This window comes from Lampetra planeri, chromosome 18 (genome assembly GCF_965212315.1).
Source record: "Lampetra planeri chromosome 18, kcLamPlan1.2.h2, whole genome shotgun sequence".
Classification (NCBI taxonomy): domain Eukaryota; kingdom Metazoa; phylum Chordata; class Hyperoartia; order Petromyzontiformes; family Petromyzontidae; genus Lampetra; species Lampetra planeri.
In genome coordinates this window covers 5268556-5292293 of record NC_136124.1, presented here as the reverse complement: position 1 = coordinate 5292293, position 23738 = coordinate 5268556, and the positions used below count along the sequence as shown (strand labels likewise).

The window sequence follows — 23738 nt, the reverse complement described above, 5'->3', positions numbered from 1 at the left end:
ACCACTTGAGGCGCTCCCATCCAACACAATGTTTAAAATTAATCGATTCTTTATTCAAATCAACAACCGCTAAGAGGAGCTATTCATTGACTCGCTGGGTAATTTGGTGTGATGCACGTGGGTGTGGCGAATGATTGAAATCCAGTCATTAAAAGGTGTAACAACTGTGCATTAAATCTTAATTTTAGAACTTTCGTGACTGCAGGAATTATTATTTGGTTCTTTCGGTTAAGTCACGTCTAAAGATAAAATAATAAATTAAATTAAATAATAGAATACGACGTTTCGATTGCAACACAAGCAATCATCATCAGGTATAATGAAATAGCGACATAATATCTAACCAGAAAACTATAGACAGACATATTAGCAGACAGATATCACAAGATACATACATAGCGAGATGGTTAGATATTATGTCGCTATTTCATTATACCTGATGATGATTGCTTGTGTTGCAATCGAAACGTCGTATTCTATTATTTAATTTAATTTATTATTTTATCTTTAGACGTGACTTAACCGAAAGAACCAAATAATAACTGTGCATTATTATCCCAGGATAATGGGGTGGTGGTGGGGGGGGGTGTGTACTTTAATTATTAATATTCGCCACTTTCGACGCGGTAATTCTGCACGTGCCGTAAGTCGAGCACGAGGTGTCCATTGTAGCTGCGGCTCAGGATCTTGGCGACGCTGTGTGCCCGGATGACTCACTTCAAAGCCCGGCTCTCCGGTGTGTTCTCGCGTTGTGCTGCGGAATCTATCGTTCGGCGTGATGTCCGACGTTTCGCATCCACGTGCCGGACCCAAAGCAGCTCCTAGCTCGTGCGGCCAAACGTCGGGACACCCGTGCCCGACGACAAGCGGTGACAAAGGCGAAAGCGCATCGGGGTGAGAGCTGCTGCACCAACAGCACAACCGGCAGAAGAGAGACAAAAAAATGCTTCGCCAGTGGTGTCACTTAAAAGTCTTGTTTAGCGCGGCCAGGTGGGTGCTCTAATGGCCGGGATATTTTCTCTCCGCGGTCAGGGTCCCCCCCCCACTCCCGCCGCCCCCCCCCCAGCTGAAATCTTTCACCTCAGACCTTGCGATAATGTCCCGCAGCTGTGTTGTCGGTGAGCGCCGGGCATCGCCGTGGGAGAGACCACATTCGAGTGATGGTGCTGCTTCGCTGCTTCAAATAAGCGTTGAGGCAATGATCGCCCATTCCCTGTTTACAACGCGACAGAGCCAGGTGGTGGACATTCTGCATTCCCAATGGCAGGGGGCGAGTTGCGATGCATTTGGGCAATGACTCCCCACCTCCGACAAAGTGGTACTCATTCTATCGACCCTGTAAGGGTGATGGGTTGAGTCCACCTAAAGCTGTGTCATTTGGAGTGGATGTCCTATGCTCGCTCATGGTTCCTGGTGGAAGTCCTTGGTTCGATTACAGATACAGTTGAGCTGGTTGTTGTTTTTCACCCCTGCACCTCCAATGTGCGCGGTTGGCTACGTACGGCGTGAAAGAAGTTCAAGATAAATGTGCCAACCCCTTTTAATAATTCGTATTCATATTCTTAGGTTTTTTTTTCGGTAAAGTCACGTAGGTAAAATTTTTTTTATTAAAATTTATAAAAGTAAAATAAAAAAAATCACGACGTTTCGGAGGCAACACAAGCCTCCGTCTTCAGGTGGAACCGTCACAGTACGATAGCTGTATCAATAACTACTGTTGCCACGTTATTCCGAGTGCTACAGACAAAACCCCTATTTAACAAATGTTTAACTAAACTTAACTATTGCACCGTAATTGTATCTTATCTATGAAACCATTGGCTCCTGAACTCGGTACTGAGCTTAACCGTTCATGCGCTACTGTGTTCGTAAAGCTTCGGGAATCCGAAATTATGCCGCCTTGTTCGCAGCAGAAAAACGCGGACTCAAAAAACGCAACAATTTGTCTGTCCAAAATATCGTGGTCGTTGGTGGTGTGTGGACAACCCAATGAACAACACAAAGGCAAAGATGCCTCGTACAGCCTCTTTAACAGACTGTATTGGCGAGCAGCACCGATGAAGATCCGTAGTGAGACAAGAAGCATCACGCCCTTAACGCGCACTGCACAAGGCACTCGTTTGGAGCCCAAGACCGGTTCGGATGATTGTCACTGGTGTGGGCCGTGAGCGGGATTCCAAGTCAGGCGACCGGCTTCGTAGCGCAGCGCGGTAAACCGCTGCACCGCCGCTCCCAACACCCACAGCATGACCTACAGAGGCTGCACACACTTCTCACAGGGACACGTGGGCAAGACGCCACTCTCTGTGACGGAGAAACGACACGCGGCCAGTATCCAACCTTGATGGACCCACGGCGAGAGGCGTTGAGGCAATGCTCGCCCATTCCCTGTTTAACAGCATCCAAATGCCCCATTGTACTTGGCGAGGCGTGTGCAACCTTGGCTGGTAAGCAAGGCATAGTCCGGCTTAATTCAGATGGCTGTAGTAACAACGCTACTAAATTACGTGCGATTTGGAAAATCTTTAACATCATTAAGTGCAGGCTCTAAACCTCGACGCTTTCAGTGGTGTTCACATTGATTAAACTCTTGTTAACGCCGTGTTTGATCCACATCCCAACTAAGCAACGCTCCGCACAACAATGCAATATTTAAAAAAAAAATTTCGAATAAACCGCGATATTAACAGTGGACTACAGAAAATATGTTTCTGCTTCCGATGTTTAACTGACATTTATTTTGTTGAACACGTTCCACTAGAAAGTGTTTGCTCTTGTGATATGATCAACGTTTGGTCTCATTGAGCCGTTACCTGCCCTAAGAGTGGGGGGATTTAATTGAATAGCCACGCGACAGTTATTTACCGTCTGCTCCAGCCGCTTGCATCGCTTGCTTACTTGCGGATGCCCAGAGTCCACGTGAAACTTGTGATGTTGCGCGAATGAGCCTGCTCCTCGTGTGCATGTGTGTGCTAGTTGGATTACACTGGTCAACACACTTTTTCTGGCATAAGGTATTCCAACGGTTTTAAGGTAAGTTTTGGGTGCTGATTCCAAATCTGGCACCAGTTTTTGTCTATCACGTCAGGTTTTTGAGATATAAAATATTGCATTTTTAATAAAAACTGCAGAAGAAAAATATTAAATAAATGTGGATATCTACATAAAATGATATTATAAACACACTATCCTAAAAATACAGCACCATATTTTAACACTAAAGCAGTCACTGACTCGCAACAACTTGCAATCATAAGTGACAGAGTTAATTTCGGGTAGCATCAATGATAATGGGGTATGCCGATAGCATACAAATGAGATGTGATAGAGCAAATCTGAGATCAGATTTGGAATCAGCACCCTGAAATTAGTCTAGAACAGCTGCAAAAGTCCAGGCCAGAAAAAAATGTTTTTTTTTGTTGACCAGTGTAATTATTATTATTAACGTCACAAGATCGTGGGAGGTGGAGGCACTCGGTGGGGAGAGGGGGGAGGGCCTTAATCCAGCGGTGGATTAACCATGGCCAACGACGATGATGACGACGCTCTAGAGTGCGTTGTGTGTGTGTGTGTGTTCATGAGGACATCGATGCTTGTTCTTTATTTCATCACCGAAGGTCGTCAGGCTACCGTGTTAACCTTCTCGCATCACCACCGTTGCCTATAAGAAACGCAGCCTAATTCGCCAGCCGAGGGAGGCTTCATGAGTCTCGCACTCCGCCCGCACGACCCCCGCAATAACGCGAATTTATTTACTGCTAATTAAAAAAATGTTTCGTGTGTTATTCGCCCTGTTGAGCGAGTCGTATTTTTTAGTTTTACCTTTGCCTCTTATTTTGGTTCGCCTTGCTCGATTGCCAAGCGGGGCCCCGTACGAGTTTCGCTTTTTTTTGTTTTGTTTGGAATGCGGTGGTAATCATCGCCGGCGACAATATCGTAGCGCGTGCTGACATCGGAGCACCTCCGTCGGCGGCGTTTGGACGTTGGGCGCGAATCCGTTTATTCCCGGCTGTTATTACTTCTTCGTAGCGCGCTAATTGCCGCGTGAATCTCTGTTACGAGTAACGCAGCGGCAGTAGCAGCAGCGGCAGCAGCGACAACGTCGACTCGAGATTAAATACAAGAGAGGAGCTGGCACGGCCGATGCGATAGTTCACGTGGAGTGAGGCGCATTGTGCCGGATGTTTTTTTTTTGTGCTCAATTTCTTTTTTTTGCTGCGGCTGCACAAGCAAGCAACTGCACGGCTGCACCTTTTACCTAATGGATTTGTAAACCCCCATTTTGGGTTGTCGCTGTTTTCACGCGTTGAAATGTGGAGGGTTTTTTTTACACGTACTAGTAAGGCTTTCACGACCAATATTGTCCATAATTGAAGGGTTTTTATTTTTTTATTTAAAGCTTACGTGATTGCAGGGATTCATATTCTTGGTTCTTTCGGTAAAGTCACGTAGAAAGGAAATAAAAAAATAACAAAATTATTAAACAATCAAATTCTCACGACGTTTCGACTGCAACACAAGCAATCGTCATCAGGTGTGACATCCACAGCAAGAGTTTTTGTTTTGGGTTAGATCTCGCAAATATAAATGTGCCGTTAAACCCACCACCACCCCACACAGCCAATAATTATTAAGGGTTGTCACGTCAACACAACGTGCCAATTTAGTTAGTACTTCAGCACACCGGTGTGTCGGAGAGTAAACCAAAACATTGACCTATTTGATACTTGGTATTGCATTGCTAAGCCGAGCATGGAATAGGATATAATGAAACTATTAAAGTACGTAATTAACAGTCCCAAGAGCAGAAGTATAACACGCTACATTAATTCTTAAAAAAAAAGTCGGTTATTTAAGGCACACCCGGGCTACGATGACGTCATCATAATCATTTAAATCACCAGTTTATCGGAACTATTGTTGCGTGACGAACAGCACGCGCGTTTTACGTGTTACACGTTGTAAGGTTACGATGATTGCTTTGCGGGAGGCTTTTTGTTGAGTTAACTGCACTTGAAGAACTGTAACGTAATCGATGTTAGCCACTGGAAGCACGGAAATGCACAAGATAAATACAACACGAATGTGAAATTCAAGTAAAAAAGCGATGGGGAAATTGATGTTGGGATAAATTCTCATATCGTGAATATTTATGGGAGTAAATTGGCTGGTGACCCTTGCACGTGTCCATCCTGAGTGAGATGATGAGAGGTTCAGGAATGGCCGTCCTCGCAGCAATAGCAGAAGCGGCTTTTGGCTGGCTATCGATCAGAGACGGTCACTGCATCGCGCACTTTCAGATGCGCTTCTGCGTCCGTATGGAACGCTCTTCCCTCCGATACTAGGAAGCTATGCATTTTAAAATATAGTTGTGCGCCTTTTGGCGTCATCTGGTCCAACACCATGTGAGACTAGGCTCTAAGGAAAGCTGTCTCGGGTGTGGACCAATCAACTTCAAGGACAGTGCATACATTATCAGAGTTATGTTTTTTGTTTGCATTACGACTGCAGGTATTGTGGTTTATGCAAACATGACTCCTTGTAAAAAAAAGGTGTCAGTTTTGTTGCCAGATAAAAGGGTAAAAAAAAAACAATTATCTGATTTTTGTTTTTAGTTTGTTCATCCCCCGCGCCCCCGGTTACCACGGTTGACTATGTACGGCGCGAAAGAAGTTCAGCGTACATACATATCTTATAAGGACATCTTTTTACTGCTCACCTAGAATTAGTTTTAATATATCTATTATTATTTTCATCTCGTCAGGAAATAGTTCACTTTAAACATCTTGATTTGAATATTTCTCATTGAAAGAATATTAAAAGTTTTATTTTTTTTCTCTATTTTGCCTAAAATTTCCATATACATGCCGCTTGCATGGACCTGAACACTTCATCAATAAAGACCTCCTCCTGGGAATATTTTACTTGAACAATTGTCATCACCAGCCATGGTCAATCCACTGCTGGACGAAGGCCTCCCATAACCTCTGCCATCTCTCACGATCCTGTGATGTAATTATCCACTTGGCAACTGCACGGGTTGATTTGATGGCTCCATCTCCTTGGTAGACGTCCTCTTATTACGTTTTCCACTTTCTGAGAGGATACGTTTATTATATTCATTTTTGGGCTACAATCGCGGTCTAATTCGTACTTTATGCCTAATTGGCAGAGATGCTGGCAATTCAAATCCGTTACACACAGATGGTGGAAAGCTATTACAGTGACATCTGGTGTGGCCTAACAATTATTCAAATAAAAGGGCCTGTGGCCTATATTAATTGCCAAATATACTGCTTGACCACTATATTTCCTGTCCTGATCTCACCCCCACTCAAAATTAATCACAGATATAAAACCCTTTTCTTACGCGTCTGATCTCATTTCACTTATTGTCAGCTGAATGAATTTTTAAAAAAAAACACACACAATTGGTGCGCAGGGTTCACTCAGTGATTTTTGTCTCCATCTTTCATCGGTCGACGCTACGCTCTCGCGTCCACGTGTAATGATGTCATCATGCAAGCTATTACTCACGCGATTTGCAAATTTAATTTAAAAAATGTATCGTATAATTTTCGAAAGATTAGTCCAGATGCTGGCTAGGGCTGGCGTTTTTTTTTCTTTTGTTTCATTTTTTTTATCCAAAGAACAGTGGTGCGGCTGCAACGACCTGGCCCAATGGTATCGCGTTCGCATCTTGCCGCAGGCGTTAGTGGTTCAAATCCAGTAGGCCGCCCTGGTTAACACATGCGATGCATTAACCGTAAAATACGCTTCACAGTAGATGCCATGGGTCCTGTGACGCCGTTGGCATGAGAGTTAGGCCATTGTGGGCTGGCGTCATGGTCCAACTCTGCCAAATGTTAAGAACATTACTCACGAATTTGAAAAACACGAATGATGCAAACATTTACCAGAATCCTCCTGAACACTGGGAGAGGCTTTCCTGGATAAACGAGCGTAAACAAATTACATTAATACGGTAAGTGCAAACTTAAAAATGCTCGACAGTAGTAAATTAAAAAATAAAACCGGGGAGAGCACTGTGCCGCGTTTTGTCCGCGTCAATTGCATCGTCCGAGACGGCATCGCTGAGCAGCGTCGGCCAAATTCCCAACGCTGAACGATTTTTTTTCTCTCTCTCCGTTCGGTTTGAAAATTGAAAATTTAATTACCTAATTAAAGCATAAATTAATTTATAAAACGAATTATCTTGGGGAATGAAGCAACAAAAAAAACCTCGGCAGAGTTAAATTTAGATCGCGTGATGGGAAATGAACATAATAACATGATAATGGGACCGGACAATTAATATAACTGATGACTGCTGTCACATCTTCATGCCCCACTCGTTGCACTTATACTTTGACATTTCGTAGGATCGTCGGCCGGCACGCACGAGCTCGGTGTGGCGAAGATCCACAGATGTCATAACTTACAGGAGCTGCAGCAGTAGATCCAGGATAAACAAACACAGACATTTTCGATTTAAAGCTTTCGTGACTGCAGGGATTCATCTTCTTGGTTCTTTCGGTAAAGTCACGTAGAAGGGAAGTAATAAAATAATAAAAATAAAACATAATAAAACAATTCTCACGACGTTTCGGCCACAACGCAAGCAGCCATCCTCAGGCGAAGAATGAAACACCCCAAGCTTGGAGCGTATATTTAAGCTGGGTTAGAGGGGGGGGAGGTGGGAAGAAGAGCGCCTAAACAAAATAATTTGCATATCAAGAGGAATTCAGCATATGGAAAATGCGTAGGAGGTGGGCGGGGGGGGTTCCAAATCAATACTATGCCCGTGCATTATGCAGGATTAGCAGCATCAAAGGGGGGGGGGAAGTGGGGGAGCATTAACAAAGGAAAGGAATGTTAATAGTATGTAGCTGTAGTTACTAAACAACCACGTAAAAAACTACAGTATAAACTGCATGACAAACTAAAGTATAAACTACATAGCATCATCAGTAAACTTACTATACTCTACAATAAGCTGAGTTACTAACAGTAAGTAATACATGAAAAATTCTACGTTGTAAAAAATTATATAATATGCTTCCATCTAAACTTTATTCTCTTACATCACACGCGTCTATACCGTACTATATACTTCCATAGGCAAAACCAACATTAAATTACATACTGTATTGCTATAAACCACCCTATACCTTATACATTTTTAATATAACACTATGTATTATTCTACCCACCCTAATGTGTATCAAAATGGTTTATTACGTCCTTCCAGTGATTGCTAAGCCAGAATCCATCTTCTCGGTTAAAATTGTCTCTGTGTTTGTAAATGTGGATCGCCTCATGTACGAATCTCTCATGATAGCCAGATGGCTTGCAGAGAACCTCTGTCTTGGAGAAGTCAATGTCATGTGAGCCCACTGAGTTGTAACAGTGATCTGCCACGGCTGAGGTGTTTGTCCTACAGTGTTTCAGGTCAGCTTTATGTTCACGGATGCGGTCCGAGACATGTCGTTTGGTTTCCCCAATGTAACTGCTACCACAGAGGCAACTTAGTTTGTAGACACCAGGGTACTGTATGTCTGGAACCACATCTTTTACAGACGGTACCAGATCACGGATTTTATGTACTGTGTTGAATCGGACCTGGATCTTGTGTTTAATCAGGATTTTGGAGATCTTTTTTGTGACCCCAGCAATGTAGGGTAAGGTGATGGTCTTGAAAGGCTCCTCAACAGGATCCTTCTTGGTGGTTGGAGTGATGGCTTTGCGGATTGTGTAGTCGGAGTAACCATTAGCCTTAAGAGCTTGGCGTACGTGTTTGAGTTCACTGGAAATGTGTTCATGGTCGGAGATGCATTGGGCTCTATGATATAGAGTCTTGATGAGGGAATTCTTCTGGGATGGATGGTGGTGGGAATCCGGTTTTAGATAAGCATCCGTGTGGGTGGCTTTCCTGTAGACAGAGTGGCTCATTGAACCATCAGGTCTCCTTTTGATTAGGACATCCAAAAAGGGTAGCTTGCCATCATTTTCGACTTCCATGGTGAATCTGATGGCTGGGTGTATGGAATTGATATGGTCGAGAAATTGGTCTAGAGCAGGCCGGCCATGTGGCCAGATGACAAAAGTGTCGTCTACGTACCTCTTCCATAAGGTCGGGCGTAGAGTGGCAGTCTGGATGGCGTCCGTCTCAAATTTCTCCATGAAGATGTTGGCTACAACCGGAGATAAGGGGGAGCCCATTGGGGTGCCCTCAATTTGCTTGTAGAAGGTTCCATTCCAGGTGAAGTATGTATTGGTTAAGCAGTGTCTCACCAGGGGGGGTACCCCAGCATTCAGTCCTTGATGAACCAAGTCTTCAATGATTGCGATGGTGTCAGGCACAGGCACCTTGGTGAACAAGGAAACCACATCAAAACTGACAAGCAGGTCGTCTGGGGACAGGGCAATCCCCTTGATTGTTGATACCAGGTCAGTAGAGTTTAGTACTGCAGAGGTGGTTTTTCCAGTGAAAGGCCGTAGGATTTCGGACAAAAAACGAGCCAGTTTGTAAGTCGGGGAGTTGATAGTAGAGACAATGGGACGAAGAGGTGTATCTTCTTTATGTATCTTTGGCAAGCCGTACAATCTTGGTGGCCTGGCTGCAGAAGGTTTCAACGAGAACTGTTTGGTCTGATCAATTAATGCGGTTGAAGCAGAAATGATGTTGTTGGTTTTGGAGACGAGGCTGTTGGTGGGGTCTCTTTTTATTTTTGTATAGCTGCCATCGGTGAGTAGTTCTTGAATTTTGTTGTTGTATTCTATTTTGTCCATGATGACAGTGGCATTGCCTTTGTCGGCTGAGAGGATGACAATGTCATCCCTCTTTTTTAATTGAGCTAATTCAAAACGCTCATCTTTGCTGATGTTGCTAGCTGGCATCTTAGCGTTTTTGAGGGTTACAGAGATTTCCGATCTTGCTACGTCTGCAGCGATGTGACTCAAGCCCTTGAGAGCTACATCTACTCGAGCAATTATATCATTAACTGGTATGTGTCTAGGTGTGACTGCAAAGTTTAGTCCTTTAGCTAAAACGGATTTCAAACCTTCAGAAATAGGACTGTTACTGCGATTAATTACGACTTTGTTAACATCTAGCTTTTCAATGTGTGGGTCCGGTTTCTTGTTTGAGAGGCGGTTGAATTTGGAAATCAAGTTGTCCTTACATTTAGTCGACATAGCGGCAGCTGAAGAGGCAGTCATTTTTTTCCACATGTTCCCAATCCGATGTGGACATTGTTGCACTCAAGGATAAGTGTGATTTGTAGAGTGTCTTGTCTAACTGATCTAGTTCGGTGCGCGTAAGTCTGATTTTCTCTGAGATAAGAGCTAAGCTAGTTCTAGACAGAATTCGTTTCGCATTAGAAGAAGTTACAGCAGCAGATGTTAGTGTAAATGCGTTCGGTATTACCTTAGAGTCGCGGCATCTCTTCAGAAAGGTGAGAGACTCGATTAGCTGAGCCTTCTTGTCCCGGAGCTTGTTGAAGGATCTCAAAGTTATGTGGAAACCCTCCCCGTAGAGGCGGTTAAATTTCGATTTAAAGCTTTCGTGACTGCAGGGATTCATCTTCTTGGTTCTTTCGGTAAAGTCACGTAGAAGGGAAGTAATAAAATAATAAAAATAAAACATAATAAAACAATTCTCACGACGTTTCGGCCACAACGCAAGCAGCCATCCTCAGGCGAAGAATGAAACACCCCAAGCTTGGAGCGTATATTTAAGCTGGGTTAGAGGGGGGGGAGGTGGGAAGAAGAGCGCCTAAACAAAATAATTTGCATATCAAGAGGAATTCAGCATATGGAAAATGCGTAGGAGGTGGGCGGGGGGGGTTCCAAATCAATACTATGCCCGTGCATTATGCAGGATTAGCAGCATCAAAGGGGGGGGGGAAGTGGGGGAGCATTAACAAAGGAAAGGAATGTTAATAGTATGTAGCTGTAGTTACTAAACAACCACGTAAAAAACTACAGTATAAACTGCATGACAAACTAAAGTATAAACTACATAGCATCATCAGTAAACTTACTATACTCTACAATAAGCTGAGTTACTAACAGTAAGTAATACATGAAAAATTCTACGTTGTAAAAAATTATATAATATGCTTCCATCTAAACTTTATTCTCTTACATCACACGCGTCTATACCGTACTATATACTTCCATAGGCAAAACCAACATTAAATTACATACTGTATTGCTATAAACCACCCTATACCTTATACATTTTTAATATAACACTATGTATTATTCTACCCACCCTAATGTGTATCAAAATGGTTTATTACGTCCTTCCAGTGATTGCTAAGCCAGAATCCATCTTCTCGGTTAAAATTGTCTCTGTGTTTGTAAATGTGGATCGCCTCATGTACGAATCTCTCATGATAGCCAGATGGCTTGCAGAGAACCTCTGTCTTGGAGAAGTCAATGTCATGTGAGCCCACTGAGTTGTAACAGTGATCTGCCACGGCTGAGGTGTTTGTCCTACAGTGTTTCAGGTCAGCTTTATGTTCACGGATGCGGTCCGAGACATGTCGTTTGGTTTCCCCAATGTAACTGCTACCACAGAGGCAACTTAGTTTGTAGACACCAGGGTACTGTATGTCTGGAACCACATCTTTTACAGACGGTACCAGATCACGGATTTTATGTACTGTGTTGAATCGGACCTGGATCTTGTGTTTAATCAGGATTTTGGAGATCTTTTTTGTGACCCCAGCAATGTAGGGTAAGGTGATGGTCTTGAAAGGCTCCTCAACAGGATCCTTCTTGGTGGTTGGAGTGATGGCTTTGCGGATTGTGTAGTCGGAGTAACCATTAGCCTTAAGAGCTTGGCGTACGTGTTTGAGTTCACTGGAAATGTGTTCATGGTCGGAGATGCATTGGGCTCTATGATATAGAGTCTTGATGAGGGAATTCTTCTGGGATGGATGGTGGTGGGAATCCGGTTTTAGATAAGCATCCGTGTGGGTGGCTTTCCTGTAGACAGAGTGGCTCATTGAACCATCAGGTCTCCTTTTGATTAGGACATCCAAAAAGGGTAGCTTGCCATCATTTTCGACTTCCATGGTGAATCTGATGGCTGGGTGTATGGAATTGATATGGTCGAGAAATTGGTCTAGAGCAGGCCGGCCATGTGGCCAGATGACAAAAGTGTCGTCTACGTACCTCTTCCATAAGGTCGGGCGTAGAGTGGCAGTCTGGATGGCGTCCGTCTCAAATTTCTCCATGAAGATGTTGGCTACAACCGGAGATAAGGGGGAGCCCATTGGGGTGCCCTCAATTTGCTTGTAGAAGGTTCCATTCCAGGTGAAGTATGTATTGGTTAAGCAGTGTCTCACCAGGGGGGGTACCCCAGCATTCAGTCCTTGATGAACCAAGTCTTCAATGATTGCGATGGTGTCAGGCACAGGCACCTTGGTGAACAAGGAAACCACATCAAAACTGACAAGCAGGTCGTCTGGGGACAGGGCAATCCCCTTGATTGTTGATACCAGGTCAGTAGAGTTTAGTACTGCAGAGGTGGTTTTTCCAGTGAAAGGCCGTAGGATTTCGGACAAAAAACGAGCCAGTTTGTAAGTCGGGGAGTTGATAGTAGAGACAATGGGACGAAGAGGTGTATCTTCTTTATGTATCTTTGGCAAGCCGTACAATCTTGGTGGCCTGGCTGCAGAAGGTTTCAACGAGAACTGTTTGGTCTGATCAATTAATGCGGTTGAAGCAGAAATGATGTTGTTGGTTTTGGAGACGAGGCTGTTGGTGGGGTCTCTTTTTATTTTGTATAGCTGCCATCGGTGAGTAGTTCTTGAATTTTGTTGTTGTATTCTATTTTGTCCATGATGACAGTGGCATTGCCTTTGTCGGCTGAGAGGATGACAATGTCATCCCTCTTTTTTAATTGAGCTAATTCAAAACGCTCATCTTTGCTGATGTTGCTAGCTGGCATCTTAGCGTTTTTGAGGGTTACAGAGATTTCCGATCTTGCTACGTCTGCAGCGATGTGACTCAAGCCCTTGAGAGCTACATCTACTCGAGCAATTATATCATTAACTGGTATGTGTCTAGGTGTGACTGCAAAGTTTAGTCCTTTAGCTAAAACGGATTTCAAACCTTCAGAAATAGGACTGTTACTGCGATTAATTACGACTTTGTTAACATCTAGCTTTTCAATGTGTGGGTCCGGTTTCTTGTTTGAGAGGCGGTTGAATTTGGAAATCAAGTTGTCCTTACATTTAGTCGACATAGCGGCAGCTGAAGAGGCAGTCATTTTTTCCACATGTTCCCAATCCGATGTGGACATTGTTGCACTCAAGGATAAGTGTGATTTGTAGAGTGTCTTGTCTAACTGATCTAGTTCGGTGCGCGTAAGTCTGATTTTCTCTGAGATAAGAGCTAAGCTAGTTCTAGACAGAATTCGTTTCGCATTAGAAGAAGTTACAGCAGCAGATGTTAGTGTAAATGCGTTCGGTATTACCTTAGAGTCGCGGCATCTCTTCAGAAAGGTGAGAGACTCGATTAGCTGAGCCTTCTTGTCCCGGAGCTTGTTGAAGGATCTCAAAGTTATGTGGAAACCCTCCCCGTAGAGGCGGTTAAATTTCGATTTAAAGCTTTCGTGACTGCAGGGATTCATCTTCTTGGTTCTTTCGGTAAAGTCACGTAGAAGGGAAGTAATAAAATAATAAAAATAAAACATAATAAAACAATTCTCACGACGTTTCGGCCACAACGCAAGCAGCCATCCTCAGGCGAAGAATGAAACACCCCAAGCTTGGAGCGTATATTTAAGCTGGGTTAGAGGGGGGGGAGGTGGGAAGAAGAGCGCCTAAACAAAATAATTTGCATATCAAGAGGAATTCAGCATATGGAAAATGCGTAGGAGGTGGGCGGGGGGGGTTCCAAATCAATACTATGCCCGTGCATTATGCAGGATTAGCAGCATCAAAGGGGGGGGGGAAGTGGGGGAGCATTAACAAAGGAAAGGAATGTTAATAGTATGTAGCTGTAGTTACTAAACAACCACGTAAAAAACTACAGTATAAACTGCATGACAAACTAAAGTATAAACTACATAGCATCATCAGTAAACTTACTATACTCTACAATAAGCTGAGTTACTAACAGTAAGTAATACATGAAAAATTCTACGTTGTAAAAAATTATATAATATGCTTCCATCTAAACTTTATTCTCTTACATCACACGCGTCTATACCGTACTATATACTTCCATAGGCAAAACCAACATTAAATTATTACTTCCCTTCTACGTGACTTTACCGAAAGAACCAAGAAGATGAATCCCTGCAGTCACGAAAGCTTTAAATCGAAATTTAACCGCCTCTACGGGGAGGGTTTCCACATAACTTTGAGATCCTTCAACAAGCTCCGGGACAAGAAGGCTCAGCTAATCGAGTCTCTCACCTTTCTGAAGAGATGCCGCGACTCTAAGGTAATACCGAACGCATTTACACTAACATCTGCTGCTGTAACTTCTTCTAATGCGAAACGAATTCTGTCTAGAACTAGCTTAGCTCTTATCTCAGAGAAAATCAGACTTACGCGCACCGAACTAGATCAGTTAGACAAGACACTCTACAAATCACACTTATCCTTGAGTGCAACAATGTCCACATCGGATTGGGAACATGTGGAAAAAATGACTGCCTCTTCAGCTGCCGCTATGTCGACTAAATGTAAGGACAACTTGATTTCCAAATTCAACCGCCTCTCAAACAAGAAACCGGACCCACACATTGAAAAGCTAGATGTTAACAAAGTCGTAATTAATCGCAGTAACAGTCCTATTTCTGAAGGTTTGAAATCCGTTTTAGCTAAAGGACTAAACTTTGCAGTCACACCTAGACACATACCAGTTAATGATATAATTGCTCGAGTAGATGTAGCTCTCAAGGGCTTGAGTCACATCGCTGCAGACGTAGCAAGATCGGAAATCTCTGTAACCCTCAAAAACGCTAAGATGCCAGCTAGCAACATCAGCAAAGATGAGCGTTTTGAATTAGCTCAATTAAAAAAGAGGGATGACATTGTCATCCTCTCAGCCGACAAAGGCAATGCCACTGTCATCATGGACAAAATAGAATACAACAACAAAATTCAAGAACTACTCACCGATGGCAGCTATACAAAAATAAAAAGAGACCCCACCAACAGCCTCGTCTCCAAAACCAACAACATCATTTCTGCTTCAACCGCATTAATTGATCAGACCAAACAGTTCTCGTTGAAACCTTCTGCAGCCAGGCCACCAAGATTGTACGGCTTGCCAAAGATACATAAAGAAGATACACCTCTTCGTCCCATTGTCTCTACTATCAACTCCCCGACTTACAAACTGGCTCGTTTTTTGTCCGAAATCCTACGGCCTTTCACTGGAAAAACCACCTCTGCAGTACTAAACTCTACTGACCTGGTATCAACAATCAAGGGGATTGCCCTGTCCCCAGACGACCTGCTTGTCAGTTTTGATGTGGTTTCCTTGTTCACCAAGGTGCCTGTGCCTGACACCATCGCAATCATTGAAGACTTGGTTCATCAAGGACTGAATGCTGGGGTACCCCCCCTGGTGAGACACTGCTTAACCAATACATACTTCACCTGGAATGGAACCTTCTACAAGCAAATTGAGGGCACCCCAATGGGCTCCCCCTTATCTCCGGTTGTAGCCAACATCTTCATGGAGAAATTTGAGACGGACGCCATCCAGACTGCCACTCTACGCCCGACCTTATGGAAGAGGTACGTAGACGACACTTTTGTCATCTGGCCACATGGCCGGCCTGCTCTAGACCAATTTCTCGACCATATCAATTCCATACACCCAGCCATCAGATTCACCATGGAAGTCGAAAATGATGGCAAGCTACCCTTTTTGGATGTCCTAATCAAAAGGAGACCTGATGGTTCAATGAGCCACTCTGTCTACAGGAAAGCCACCCACACGGATGCTTATCTAAAACCGGATTCCCACCACCATCCATCCCAGAAGAATTCCCTCATCAAGACTCTATATCATAGAGCCCAATGCATCTCCGACCATGAACACATTTCCAGTGAACTCAAACACGTACGCCAAGCTCTTAAGGCTAATGGTTACTCCGACTACACAATCCGCAAAGCCATCACTCCAACCACCAAGAAGGATCCTGTTGAGGAGCCTTTCAAGACCATCACCTTACCCTACATTGCTGGGGTCACAAAAAAGATCTCCAAAATCCTGATTAAACACAAGATCCAGGTCCGATTCAACACAGTACATAAAATCCGTGATCTGGTACCGTCTGTAAAAGATGTGGTTCCAGACATACAGTACCCTGGTGTCTACAAACTAAGTTGCCTCTGTGGTAGCAGTTACATTGGGGAAACCAAACGACATGTCTCGGACCGCATCCGTGAACATAAAGCTGACCTGAAACACTGTAGGACAAACACCTCAGCCGTGGCAGATCACTGTTACAACTCAGTGGGCTCACATGACATTGACTTCTCCAAGACAGAGGTTCTCTGCAAGCCATCTGGCTATCATGAGAGATTCGTACATGAGGCGATCCACATTTACAAACACAGAGACAATTTTAACCGAGAAGATGGATTCTGGCTTAGCAATCACTGGAAGGACGTAATAAACCATTTTGATACACATTAGGGTGGGTAGAATAATACATAGTGTTATATTAAAAATGTATAAGGTATAGGGTGGTTTATAGCAATACAGTATGTAATTTAATGTTGGTTTTGCCTATGGAAGTATATAGTACGGTATAGACGCGTGTGATGTAAGAGAATAAAGTTTAGATGGAAGCATATTATATAATTTTTTACAACGTAGAATTTTTCATGTATTACTTACTGTTAGTAACTCAGCTTATTGTAGAGTATAGTAAGTTTACTGATGATGCTATGTAGTTTATACTTTAGTTTGTCATGCAGTTTATACTGTAGTTTTTTACGTGGTTGTTTAGTAACTACAGCTACATACTATTAACATTCCTTTCCTTTGTTAATGCTCCCCCACTTCCCCCCCCCCTTTGATGCTGCTAATCCTGCATAATGCACGGGCATAGTATTGATTTGGAACCCCCCCCGCCCACCTCCTACGCATTTTCCATATGCTGAATTCCTCTTGATATGCAAATTATTTTGTTTAGGCGCTCTTCTTCCCACCTTCCCCCCCCTCTAACCCAGCTTAAATATACGCTCCAAGCTTGGGGTGTTTCATTCTTCGCCTGAGGATGGCTGCTTGCGTTGTGGCCGAAACGTCGTGAGAATTGTTTTATTATGTTTTATTTTTATTATTTTATTACTTCCCTTCTACGTGACTTTACCGAAAGAACCAAGAAGATGAATCCCTGCAGTCACGAAAGCTTTAAATCGAAATTTAACCGCCTCTACGGGGAGGGTTTCCACATAACTTTGAGATCCTTCAACAAGCTCCGGGACAAGAAGGCTCAGCTAATCGAGTCTCTCACCTTTCTGAAGAGATGCCGCGACTCTAAGGTAATACCGAACGCATTTACACTAACATCTGCTGCTGTAACTTCTTCTAATGCGAAACGAATTCTGTCTAGAACTAGCTTAGCTCTTATCTCAGAGAAAATCAGACTTACGCGCACCGAACTAGATCAGTTAGACAAGACACTCTACAAATCACACTTATCCTTGAGTGCAACAATGTCCACATCGGATTGGGAACATGTGGAAAAAATGACTGCCTCTTCAGCTGCCGCTATGTCGACTAAATGTAAGGACAACTTGATTTCCAAATTCAACCGCCTCTCAAACAAGAAACCGGACCCACACATTGAAAAGCTAGATGTTAACAAAGTCGTAATTAATCGCAGTAACAGTCCTATTTCTGAAGGTTTGAAATCCGTTTTAGCTAAAGGACTAAACTTTGCAGTCACACCTAGACACATACCAGTTAATGATATAATTGCTCGAGTAGATGTAGCTCTCAAGGGCTTGAGTCACATCGCTGCAGACGTAGCAAGATCGGAAATCTCTGTAACCCTCAAAAACGCTAAGATGCCAGCTAGCAACATCAGCAAAGATGAGCGTTTTGAATTAGCTCAATTAAAAAAGAGGGATGACATTGTCATCCTCTCAGCCGACAAAGGCAATGCCACTGTCATCATGGACAAAATAGAATACAACAACAAAATTCAAGAACTACTCACCGATGGCAGCTATACAAAAATAAAAAGAGACCCCACCAACAGCCTCGTCTCCAAAACCAACAACATCATTTCTGCTTCAACCGCATTAATTGATCAGACCAAACAGTTCTCGTTGAAACCTTCTGCAGCCAGGCCACCAAGATTGTACGGCTTGCCAAAGATACATAAAGAAGATACACCTCTTCGTCCCATTGTCTCTACTATCAACTCCCCGACTTACAAACTGGCTCGTTTTTTGTCCGAAATCCTACGGCCTTTCACTGGAAAAACCACCTCTGCAGTACTAAACTCTACTGACCTGGTATCAACAATCAAGGGGATTGCCCTGTCCCCAGACGACCTGCTTGTCAGTTTTGATGTGGTTTCCTTGTTCACCAAGGTGCCTGTGCCTGACACCATCGCAATCATTGAAGACTTGGTTCATCAAGGACTGAATGCTGGGGTACCCCCCCTGGTGAGACACTGCTTAACCAATACATACTTCACCTGGAATGGAACCTTCTACAAGCAAATTGAGGGCACCCCAATGGGCTCCCCCTTATCTCCGGTTGTAGCCAACATCTTCATGGAGAAATTTGAGACGGACGCCATCCAGACTGCCACTCTACGCCCGACCTTATGGAAGAGGTACGTAGACGACACTTTTGTCATCTGGCCACATGGCCGGCCTGCTCTAGACCAATTTCTCGACCATATCAATTCCATACACCCAGCCATCAGATTCACCATGGAAGTCGAAAATGATGGCAAGCTACCCTTTTTGGATGTCCTAATCAAAAGGAGACCTGATGGTTCAATGAGCCACTCTGTCTACAGGAAAGCCACCCACACGGATGCTTATCTAAAACCGGATTCCCACCACCATCCATCCCAGAAGAATTCCCTCATCAAGACTCTATATCATAGAGCCCAATGCATCTCCGACCATGAACACATTTCCAGTGAACTCAAACACGTACGCCAAGCTCTTAAGGCTAATGGTTACTCCGACTACACAATCCGCAAAGCCATCACTCCAACCACCAAGAAGGATCCTGTTGAGGAGCCTTTCAAGACCATCACCTTACCCTACATTGCTGGGGTCACAAAAAAGATCTCCAAAATCCTGATTAAACACAAGATCCAGGTCCGATTCAACACAGTACATAAAATCCGTGATCTGGTACCGTCTGTAAAAGATGTGGTTCCAGACATACAGTACCCTGGTGTCTACAAACTAAGTTGCCTCTGTGGTAGCAGTTACATTGGGGAAACCAAACGACATGTCTCGGACCGCATCCGTGAACATAAAGCTGACCTGAAACACTGTAGGACAAACACCTCAGCCGTGGCAGATCACTGTTACAACTCAGTGGGCTCACATGACATTGACTTCTCCAAGACAGAGGTTCTCTGCAAGCCATCTGGCTATCATGAGAGATTCGTACATGAGGCGATCCACATTTACAAACACAGAGACAATTTTAACCGAGAAGATGGATTCTGGCTTAGCAATCACTGGAAGGACGTAATAAACCATTTTGATACACATTAGGGTGGGTAGAATAATACATAGTGTTATATTAAAAATGTATAAGGTATAGGGTGGTTTATAGCAATACAGTATGTAATTTAATGTTGGTTTTGCCTATGGAAGTATATAGTACGGTATAGACGCGTGTGATGTAAGAGAATAAAGTTTAGATGGAAGCATATTATATAATTTTTTACAACGTAGAATTTTTCATGTATTACTTACTGTTAGTAACTCAGCTTATTGTAGAGTATAGTAAGTTTACTGATGATGCTATGTAGTTTATACTTTAGTTTGTCATGCAGTTTATACTGTAGTTTTTTACGTGGTTGTTTAGTAACTACAGCTACATACTATTAACATTCCTTTCCTTTGTTAATGCTCCCCCACTTCCCCCCCCCCTTTGATGCTGCTAATCCTGCATAATGCACGGGCATAGTATTGATTTGGAACCCCCCCCGCCCACCTCCTACGCATTTTCCATATGCTGAATTCCTCTTGATATGCAAATTATTTTGTTTAGGCGCTCTTCTTCCCACCTCCCCCCCCTCTAACCCAGCTTAAATATACGCTCCAAGCTTGGGGTGTTTCATTCTTCGCCTGAGGATGGCTGCTTGCGTTGTGGCCGAAACGTCGTGAGAATTGTTTTATTATGTTTTATTTTTATTATTTTATTACTTCCCTTCTACGTGACTTTACCGAAAGAACCAAGAAGATAAACACAGACATATTTATCTTTCCCTGCTTCCATTTAGCAGTGGATGTACAGGGTTTTGACACTCGCTCCCCTCCGTGCATCGATTTTTTTGTCAGTTTGTGTTGCGGATTATTTGTACACCGTTGAAGAACTGGTCTTTTCAGACGCCCCAAGAGAAGAGACACGCATGCACACAGACAAAACAGACTGTTTGCTTTTCATCTAGATGGACTGTTGGTAGTGGTGTTATAATATGTTTGTTGTTGCAGACCACAAAACGATGATGCGGGCAAAACCAATGATAATAGTTTTCAAGTGAAGGTACAATATTTACACACCGGTTCCAAGTCATCATTTGAGGCCGAGTCGACCTAGGGGAGGCCCAGGACCGGTTCAGATACTCGTCACTTGTGTTGACCGTGAGCGGGTATCCGAACCCTGGTGGCCAAATTCGTGCTTCTCACACGCACACAAACACACACACTACATGTACTCCTTATGAGTGACATTTTAATCCATATAAGCACAGAACGATGAGACCCACTCTGTTGGCGATTTTGATTAATCGCAGAGTGCCTCGCATTGAAATGCTGGCGCGCGATAACGTTCCAAACAAACAACAACGTCGTTGCCCCCCGTCCCCAAGATACGAAATTACTCATCCATAGACCGTGCCCGCTTGGCGCACGCAAACGCTCCTTGGTGCACGTGACCGCTCTTTGGTGCACGTGACCGCTCTTTGGTGCACGTGAACGATCTGGTGCACGTGACCGCTCCTTGGTGCACGTGACCGTTCCTTGGTGCACGTGAACGATCTGGTGCACGTGACCGCTCCTTGGTGCACGTGACCGTTCCTTGGTGCACGTGAACGATCTGGTGCACGTGACCGCTCCTTGGTGCACGTGACCGTTCCTTGGTGCACGTGAACGATCTGGTGCACGTGACCGCTCTTTGGTGCACGTGACTGCTCTTTGGTGCACGTGAACGATCTGGTGCACGTGACCGCTCTTTGGTGCACGTGACCGCTCTTTGGTGCACGTGACCGCTCTTTGGTGCACGTGAACGATCTGGTGCACGTGACCGCTCCTTGGTGCACGTGACCGTTCCTTGGTGCACGTGAACGATCTGGTGCACGTGACCGCTCTTTGGTGCACGTGACCGCTCTTTGGTGCACGTGAACGATCTGGTGCACGTGACCGCTCTTTGGTGCACGTGAACGATCTGGTACACGTGACCGCTCTTTGGTGCACGTGAACGATCTGGTGCACATGACCGCTCTTTGGTGCACGTGACCGCTCTTTGGTGCACGTGAACGATCTGGTGCACGTGAACGAGCTGGTGCACGTGACCGCTCTTTGGTGCACGTGACCGCTCTTTGGTGCACGTGAACGAGCTGGTGCACGTGACCGCTCTTTGGTGCACGTGACCGCTCTTTGGTGAACGCTCCTTGGCGCACGCGAACGCTCCTGTTTATGAAAATCCGCCTGTCGTGTTGAGTCTCCGGCAAGCCGAGCGGCGCTTGAGACGCCATCGGTTTTTTTCTTTCTACGACGTGAAACGAAACCAGGTCGGTCTCCTTCACGGTCCCCCAGCTGCACGCTTTCCCTCGTTGTTCACGTCGCCACATCAGTTGCATTTTGGAGAGCGCTCCTGAAATCAAAGAGCAGCAGCAGCACCGTCACGTCCGTGTTTTATTAATGGCCGACGAGATTCGGCCACAGACCAGAATTTCAATCGGATTTTTTCTCTCTCTCTCTCTCTCTCCATCTCTCTTGTTTTTGTTTGTTGGGTTGTTAACGTGACCTGAACTGCCGGTGCGACAAATTTGGATTTGCAATCCAGGGTGGGTGGGTCTGGGGGGTCGCCAGTTCGATCTCTCTGCACGGCAGCTGAAACAACGCGCGGCAGCTTTTTGTTGTTGTTGTTGTTGTTGTAACAAACAATGACATTCGCCCAACGCGCAGAAATGGGAACGCCCAGCGGCGAGTCGATTAGGGGGGGGGGAGTTCTGCTGTGGCTGAGTCAGTCGTGCGCTACTCCCACCTCCATCCGAGACATCTGGCCACCGTGGAAGGGTTGAAGAAGGAGGGCCGACGCACAACCCTCTTACATACTCTTAGTTATTTCGGTAAAGTCACGTAGGTAAAAAAATGAAATTAAAATTAATAAAAATAAAACAATAAAAATCACGACGTTTCGGAGGCAACACAAGCTTCCGTCTTCAGGTGAAACCGTCACAGCAAAATATACCTTATATAGTGGTTAAGGGGGGAGGAGCCAGGAAGGGCAGCGGGGGAGGAGTTGTGAAGTGGTCAATTACTGCTTTTGTTATACTGCTGGGTGGGTAAATGAATTAGATACGATTAAGCCGCTCTTTGTTATGCTGTTTGTGCGCAAGTAAATGTGGGATGAATGGACTCGTGGTCAGGGACGTGTTGTGCAAGTAACTGTGGATGTACATAATAGAAAAGGAGCGGAAATGCCCATGTTTACACCAGTGTTGGCTGACAATAAAGAGTACTGTTAAACGTTAGGGCAGGCTGCTCTCTGGAGCTCCCTCCAGCGGAGGTCCTTTTTGTTTGTTTCTTTTGGCCGAGCAGCGGCGCGCGAGCGAGCAAGTTGCGGGGGGGCGGTGGGCTGCACCTTTACCTAAACTCAGATGAAATCCGGATGCAGACGACTGCGGCGTTCCCCCTCGAGTCGATGGGGCACCACTTAACTCTCGTTGCGTTCATTATAGCGCATTCGCTGTCCATTGTCGATCGTTCGCCCGCGCGCCCACCCACCACCACCCCCATCTGTATGTCAAGAGTCAATCACTTTTGGCCGGAGCAATTGGCCCGCGCAGTCGATGTTCGCTCGCCCGGTCCGTGGTGCGTTCGCCGCACCGCTTATCCCCCCCCCCCAACCTGCCGATGCCCGATTGCCACCCCTGCGTGTCCGTTGGCGTGCGCCATGGGAAATGCGGTTACATTGCCGGCCACCTCTGACCTCTATGGCCCTGACCCCTGCGGCAAGCGGGCGGCGGGCGGGGGGGGGCGTTTGATGCATCCGTCAGACAGAGCATTGGCAGACTCTTTCGGTCTCACCGCTGCCCCTGCCTGGGCTTATAAGGGTCCTGATCTCAGCACTTTTCTTTAATTGCATTTCTCTCTGCCTCTGCTCCTAAAATGCCGCCGAGCCAACGTCGACTGGAATGGCCGTCCAGTGCCTGGCTGGGAAAAAAAACACGGCTTCTGTGGGCAATTACAACTAATTGATAGGCCGTTTAACTGTATGCAGAGTTTATACGGGCTGTGTGCACATCTCATCTCTTG

The 23738-nt window shown here is 44.8% G+C and overlaps 1 protein-coding gene across 6 annotated transcripts in view; it reads left to right on the top strand.

Moving 5' to 3' along the window:
- Positions 1–623: 623 nt before the first annotated feature.
- The window catches only part of GPHA2 (glycoprotein hormone subunit alpha 2), a 41007-nt gene continuing 17892 nt past the window's right edge, over positions 624–23738 (top strand). For 2 of the 6 annotated variants that reach the window (XR_013586213.1, XM_078602359.1), the window contains exon 1: positions 629–894. The gene's annotated coding sequence lies outside the window, so the exon portion shown is untranslated. Of the gene's footprint in view, positions 895–967; positions 991–23738 lie in introns of those variants that run through there. The other 4 variants (XM_078602361.1, XM_078602369.1, XM_078602363.1 and 1 more) reach the window with 4 other exon arrangements.